The sequence below is a fragment of the Chrysochloris asiatica genome, unplaced genomic scaffold (genome assembly GCF_000296735.1).
Source record: "Chrysochloris asiatica unplaced genomic scaffold, ChrAsi1.0 scaffold00143, whole genome shotgun sequence".
In the NCBI taxonomy this organism is placed as follows: domain Eukaryota; kingdom Metazoa; phylum Chordata; class Mammalia; order Afrosoricida; family Chrysochloridae; genus Chrysochloris; species Chrysochloris asiatica.
In genome coordinates, this window is record NW_006408661.1 from 8,433,156 (window position 1) to 8,439,544 (window position 6,389).

The 6,389-nt window shown below is 37.9% G+C and overlaps 1 pseudogene; it reads left to right on the top strand.

The window, feature by feature from the left end:
• Nucleotides 1–1,622: 1,622 nt before the first annotated feature.
• Nucleotides 1,623–2,037, top strand: LOC102820816 (annotated as a pseudogene).
• The last annotated feature ends 4,352 nt before the right edge of the window (nucleotides 2,038–6,389 follow it).

The window sequence follows — 6,389 nt, forward strand, 5'->3', positions numbered from 1 at the left end:
CCTTGGGTTTATGTGTCTCAACTTATTTATTTCCCTAGTATCACAGATGTGGGTTTCAGGATGGCTAGGGCTCCATCATGATTTGATAGATGTGTTATCCAGATTTTTCCAAGAAAGAATTTGCAACATCCAATCTAGGATCCTGGTATCTTAGTCAATTATTTTATACATGGTAGTTGTAATATTAGTAATGCTTTTCACATTTTTAATTTGTCTGAGGATTTTGTTTCTAAATCTATACGCTTCTCTACCTCTCGCTTTGTGTGTTTTATACTCACTTTCAACTTTAATGCTGTATTTATTTCATAGTATGAGGGTGAGTCAAAAATTACCCACACTGTGGATATAGAATTTATTTTAATCAACTTTTAGAAAAGACAAATCATTTTTTATATAATATCCTTAATTTTCAATAAACTTTGTTCATCTGTCAACAAACTTTCATATTCCCTTATTTAAAAACATTTTAGGCTGAACTGTGAGTCATGAATGCACTACTGTCTTCACTTCCTCATCAGAGGTGAATCTTCAGCTGCTTTCAGTGGACCAAACAGGCGAAAGTCTGATAGAGCAAGATCAGACCTGAAAACAAAGTTTTGCAGAGTGTCAAGTATGGGCAGAGGTGTGTGGATATGCATTGTCAAGCAAGATCACAAGGCCCTTGGATAGCAGTCCTCTTACATTGAATCTGAAGTTTAGGCTTCAACTCTTCAATGAGCATCTCACGGTAATGAGCACCATTGATTGTTGTACATTTTTCCTGATAGTATTCCAGCACTATCCCAGAAAACTGCAAGCATCAATTTTCCAGGTGATCGTTGACTTTTGAACTTTTTGTTGGTTGGTGATTAAGGATGTTTAAATTCCATACTCTGCCATCATCTAGGCAACACTCCCTCTTCAGAAGTTCAGATTCCAACCAGAAACTTGGCATTATGCATACACACATGGCACATAGTTTTACAGCAAAGTTTGTCATTCTTTAGGCTCTTAGTGATAAATCCATGTCTCATCACCAGTAACAATTTTTGCTTAAGAAACTTTTACCTTCCTTTGAGTATTGGTCCAATTTTGTTTTCAGATGTCCATATTCACACCTGCACATCAGTGACCAGAAAGCACTGATAAGACAGTGCAGCCAATAGACATTTTAATATAACCGGAGTACAGATAATTTTTTACTCAATCTCATATAATCAAGTAATTTTCCAGAAATCTAATAGTAAAATTGAAAGTAGTTATATGTAAAAAAAATATTAATATCTTTTGTTAATTGTGTCTGTGCCACACCAAGTTAGGAAGTACACAATCAGAAACCACAACCCTCTTCTATTTCCTCCCTTCATATTTACTAATTTACTTTTTTCAATAGTATACTTCCAGACTCACTTCTACTAAGGCAAATTCTTGACCCTAAAGAATGACAAACTTTGCTGTAAAACTATGTGCCATGTGTGTATGCATAATGCCAAGTTTCCTCTTGGAACCTGGACTTTTGAAGAGGGATTGGTAGTACATCTGATGTACGATGTACGATGATTTTGGTTTGGAATGTGACAATGAAATATTCAAATCTTCCTGTGTTGTCGCTCTTTTTTGCTGAGTGTCACAGCATAACCAAAATGGGCAAGTGTCGAGGTCTTTGTACTGACAGGAAGCTCTGTAGCCACTGACAGGACCAAAAATGGAATGTCAGACAGCACAAAAAAGCCCATTTGGACACAGCTTTGAAAACCAATCTTTGGAGGCACTGTCTATGCATAGGGCATTGTGTTGGAAAAAGTGTGTGTTGAAGCTAAACAGCCTTATTCTGCCATTAGGAAGTGTGTCAGGGTCCAGCTGATCAAGAACAGAATAACAAGTACCCAAAGCTGATTGCTTGAATTTTACTGAGGAAAACAATGAAGTGCTGGTTACTAGATTTGGTCACAAAGTCATGCTGTTGGTGAAAGTTATGGAGTCCACTTTAAGGTTGTCAGCATAGTCAACATCTCTCTTTGGTCTCTATACAAAGGCAAGAAGGAAAGGCCAAAGTGATAGGTTTTGATGTTGAATATAAAATAATAAGTTTTCATATTTCAAAGAAAGAAAATGAAAGATTCAAGAAGACTTGAACTTAGTGTGCTGCCAGGATGAAGGGACATTGCTAGGATCACACTGACAGGAACAGGAAACAAAGTGGACAGTTTGCCTCTTCCTTCTCTCCCTAGTGTCACCTTATGGCCAACATAACAGAAAGCAACTGCAAAGGAAAAATACTTTGTAGACTTTACACCCCAATTACAAAACCAAAACCAAACCCACTGTCATTTAGTGAATTCTGACTCTACTGATCCTATATAGGGTTTCTGAGACTTTATGGGAGCAGACCAGACAAAGTCTTGATGTACTGCTATGGGATAAAGCACCAGACTGCAAGGTCAGTGTGAACCACAGGGTCAGTGGTTCAAACTCACCAGCCACTCCTTGGAAAGCCTATATATACAGAGTCACTGTGAGTCAGAATCAACTCACAGAGCAGACAACAACAACAATGGGAGCAGACAGCCTCATCTTTCTCCTTCAGAGTAGCTGGTGAGTTTGAACCACCAAATTTTTAGGTTAGTATACCCACTGCTTACCTCATGGTGCCAAGAGAGTTCCTTAGTATTACAAAACAAATAGCAGAAAGGTGGACTTGGAATGGACAAACAAGTACATATCTCTTCCAGATAATTTGGAGGCTTCATTCTATGTGAAGCCTGAGAACTACTTGAAGATGCTCAGTTAAGAATTCAACTACCTCTGGGAACAGATATGGACTTTGGGTTATCAATGTTGAGATACAGTACACTCAATCTTCACTAACAGAAGTAGTGAGGCAGATGCCAGAGATGAATAAGCACAACCTTGATAATATGGAGCACCTTAATTGATAATATATAAATATAAATTGGGCCATGGCTTTCTAAGACTTCAAAGAATAATAAAAATCAATTCTAGTAAGTCATTTTCTTCCAGTACAAACAGTCTATCTCTCTTTTTATCTATGCTGAATACTGTTTTCTTAGTAACTCAAGGACTGATGATCTAGCTGGTAGATTTCCTAACCGTCTTCCTTCTCCCACTATCACCTTCCTCTTTTGCATCCTCTCACTCACTGCCATCAATTAGATTCCAACTCATAGTGACCCTATAAAGGGTTCCCAACATTGTAAATCTTAACGGGTGCAGAAAGTCTCATCTCTCTCCCACAGAGTTGCTGCTGAGTTGTGAACTGATGACCTTGTGATTAACAGTCCAGTGCTTATCTTACAGTGCCACCAGGGCTACTTCGTTAATATTTTACTATAAAGTAAATGCAGCAGACAGTGAAAGTCTACTCACCTGCTTTTTGGCTGCTCTCAGAAATGTTTAATGGGAAACAGGGCAAAAACAAATCCCTTAATATCTGGATTAAGTCAAAGGAAATTGTAGAACTACCTAACCCATCCTTGAGTCGCACACAGAATACCTCAAATGCATGTTTAAAACTATCAATGTATTGTTTCTGATACTGTGTTGATTGCTGAGATCTGAAGATATGGACAGAATCCTGGAGAAACACAGTTTGTCCCTGTAGTGATTCATTCCAACCCCAGAGAAAAGCAGGTGTGTGGGATTGAAGGAGGGACCATATTACCAGGCCATTTCTGCTATGTATGATGTAACTGAAGAAGACTTGGTAGCACACTGGTTAATGTGCTTTGCTTCTGGCCCAAAGGTCAGTGATTCAAACCCATTGCCACAGGAGAAAGATCTAGCAATCTGTTACTATCAAGATATATAACCTTGGAAATGCTATGAGCTAGATCTACTCTGCCCTATGGGGACACTGGAGTCGGAATCCATTTAACAGCAGAGGAATGTTAATCTCTGCTTTTTGATTTTGATAATACAACTTCTGATCCAAGAAAGCAGAACTTCCAAGGATATCTGGGTGAGAGATGGACAGGAGTAAAGAGTTCAAATCATAATACAAAAAGTGCATTACCTACAGAACTCATAGAAGAAAATGGAAATGACATATGTAAGGAAAGAGATTTCAACATTTGAAGTAGACATTTAGAACGATCTAAATTATTTCTCTTCCTCTTCTTCAGCAACCCACTTTCTCCTTATAGCATATACAGTTGGCCAGTTACATTTGGAGATGAGTAACAATGGAAAGGAACTGGTTTAGATGACACAATAAAAATCTGTAAAAAATAAAAATAAAAATATATATATATGTGTGTGTGTGTGTGTGTGTATGGTAAAATAAAATAACAGCAAAAGAAGAATTAAGAATACTTTTAAAAGGGTAATTACCAAAAAGAAACACTGAAGGGGCTTTCATTACACATAACCTCAAAGAAATTGCTGAGTGCATATTAATTTTTTTAAAAAAACTCAAAGAAGAGTCAAAGGTTCAAAGAAAAAAATATGAGTTAACACGATGTATAAAAACAAGTTGTTTGAATTTAAGAACAAAATGGAAAAAAAATGAACGTGTTAAAAAAAAAAGTAAAAGCCACATAAAAACATTATTCAACAGATGTATAATTGTATTTATTATTCAAGCCAGAGCCTAAAATTGTTGCTGTTGTTGTTTGCCGTGGAGTCAGTTCCGACTCATAGAGACCCTGCATAGGGTTTCTGAGGCTATAAATCTTTATGGGAGCAGAAAGCTTCATCTTTTTCCCACGGAACAGCTGGTAGTCTCCGAACTACTGGCCTTGCAGATCGCAGCCCGATACATAACCACTACGCTACCAGAGCCCCATAGTAAAATAACAGATATAATTTGAGTATTCAAAGTAGTAAATTAGAAATAAAGTAATAAAATAAACCAAAAGAAAATGCATAGATGGTTGTTTGGGGGGTTTTGTTAGTGCAATTGAGTTGGTATCAATTCATAGTGACTCTGTATAGGGTTTCCAAGGAGTTGTTGGTGGGTTTGAACCATTAATCTTGTGGTTACCAGTCCAGTGTTCTACATAGATGGAGGGATTAATAGAGTTAAAAGTTAATTTAATGAGAAAGAAAACACACATAATAAATAGAGAGGAAAAATAAATAAGCTATTTTGGAGGGCCTGGTGTGGCACTATAGGATAAGCACTGGACTGCTAACCACAAGATCAGTGGTTAAAACCCACCAGTCACTACTCAGAAACCCTATACAGGGTTTCTAGGAGGCAGAACTGACTTGATGGCACATAACAACAGTGCAAATTATTTCTACAAAAGAAAGTATATCAACTAATTGAGCTCTTATTAATAAAAAGGCAGACAATTAATATTCACAATATTAACTATGAAAAAAATAAATTATCACAGTATGGGAGATATCAAAAGATTTATAAGAGCATGTCATCATTATCTCCAACTCTAGATCAATGTTTTTAAAAAGCTAGAGGAAATAGATGATTTTCCAGCAAAACAGAATTGGTCCAAGGAAAGAGAAACCTGAATTGACCAATAAACACAGTAGTTTTTAAAAACAATTTTTAAAACTCTACCATTTTATAAAGATACTAACCCCAGGCCAGGACAAAGGGAGACTAAGGTAGTGTTGTTGTTGTTGTTGTTGTTAAGTGCCGTCGAGTCGGTTCCAACCCATAGTAACCCTGTACAGGGTTTCTGAGGGCGTAAATCTTTACGGGAGTAGAAAACCTCATCTTTCTTCCGCAGAGTGGCTGGTAGTTTCGAACCGCTGACTTTAAGGTTCGCAGCCTGATTCGTAACCGCTCTGCTACCAGAGCTCCTTACAAGGTAGTGTAAGTGAGTGCAATTGAATCTTCCCCAGTCCCAAGGCATATGGGTTCTAGGACCTAGAAATAGTGGGAGTACACACATCCCAACTTTTAAGTCAGGGTGAGAAAAATACATCAAACTAGTAACACAGAGGGAAACAACTGATTCCCACAACAGCAAGATTGTGGGAAAGCCTGCACCAGGGACAGTCATGAGGGAAAAACAAAACACTCTTCACTTTTGCCTTGGGAAAACCAAGTCCTACTGTTTATAGCCCTGGTAGCAGCAAAGTTGGTAGTTCAAATCTACCAGCCACTTCACAGGAGAAAGATGAGACTTTCTGTTCCTGTAAAGATTTACAGTCTCAGAAACCCTACACAGGGTCATTCTGATTCAGAACCAACTCTGTGGCACACAACTACCACCACCACTATTTATGACAGCATCTGTAGCCATCAGAAAAACTCTCATGTATGCATGTTGAGCTGTAGAGTTATAAACATTACAAACTCAGGTTGAAAAAGGAAGCCAAACCCCAGGTTACACCCAGCAACACAGTGAACCCTCAGAAGGCAAATAGAGCAATCATACCAGCAAAGTCAGCCACCTTAGAATCAGAATAAACACTCAGAG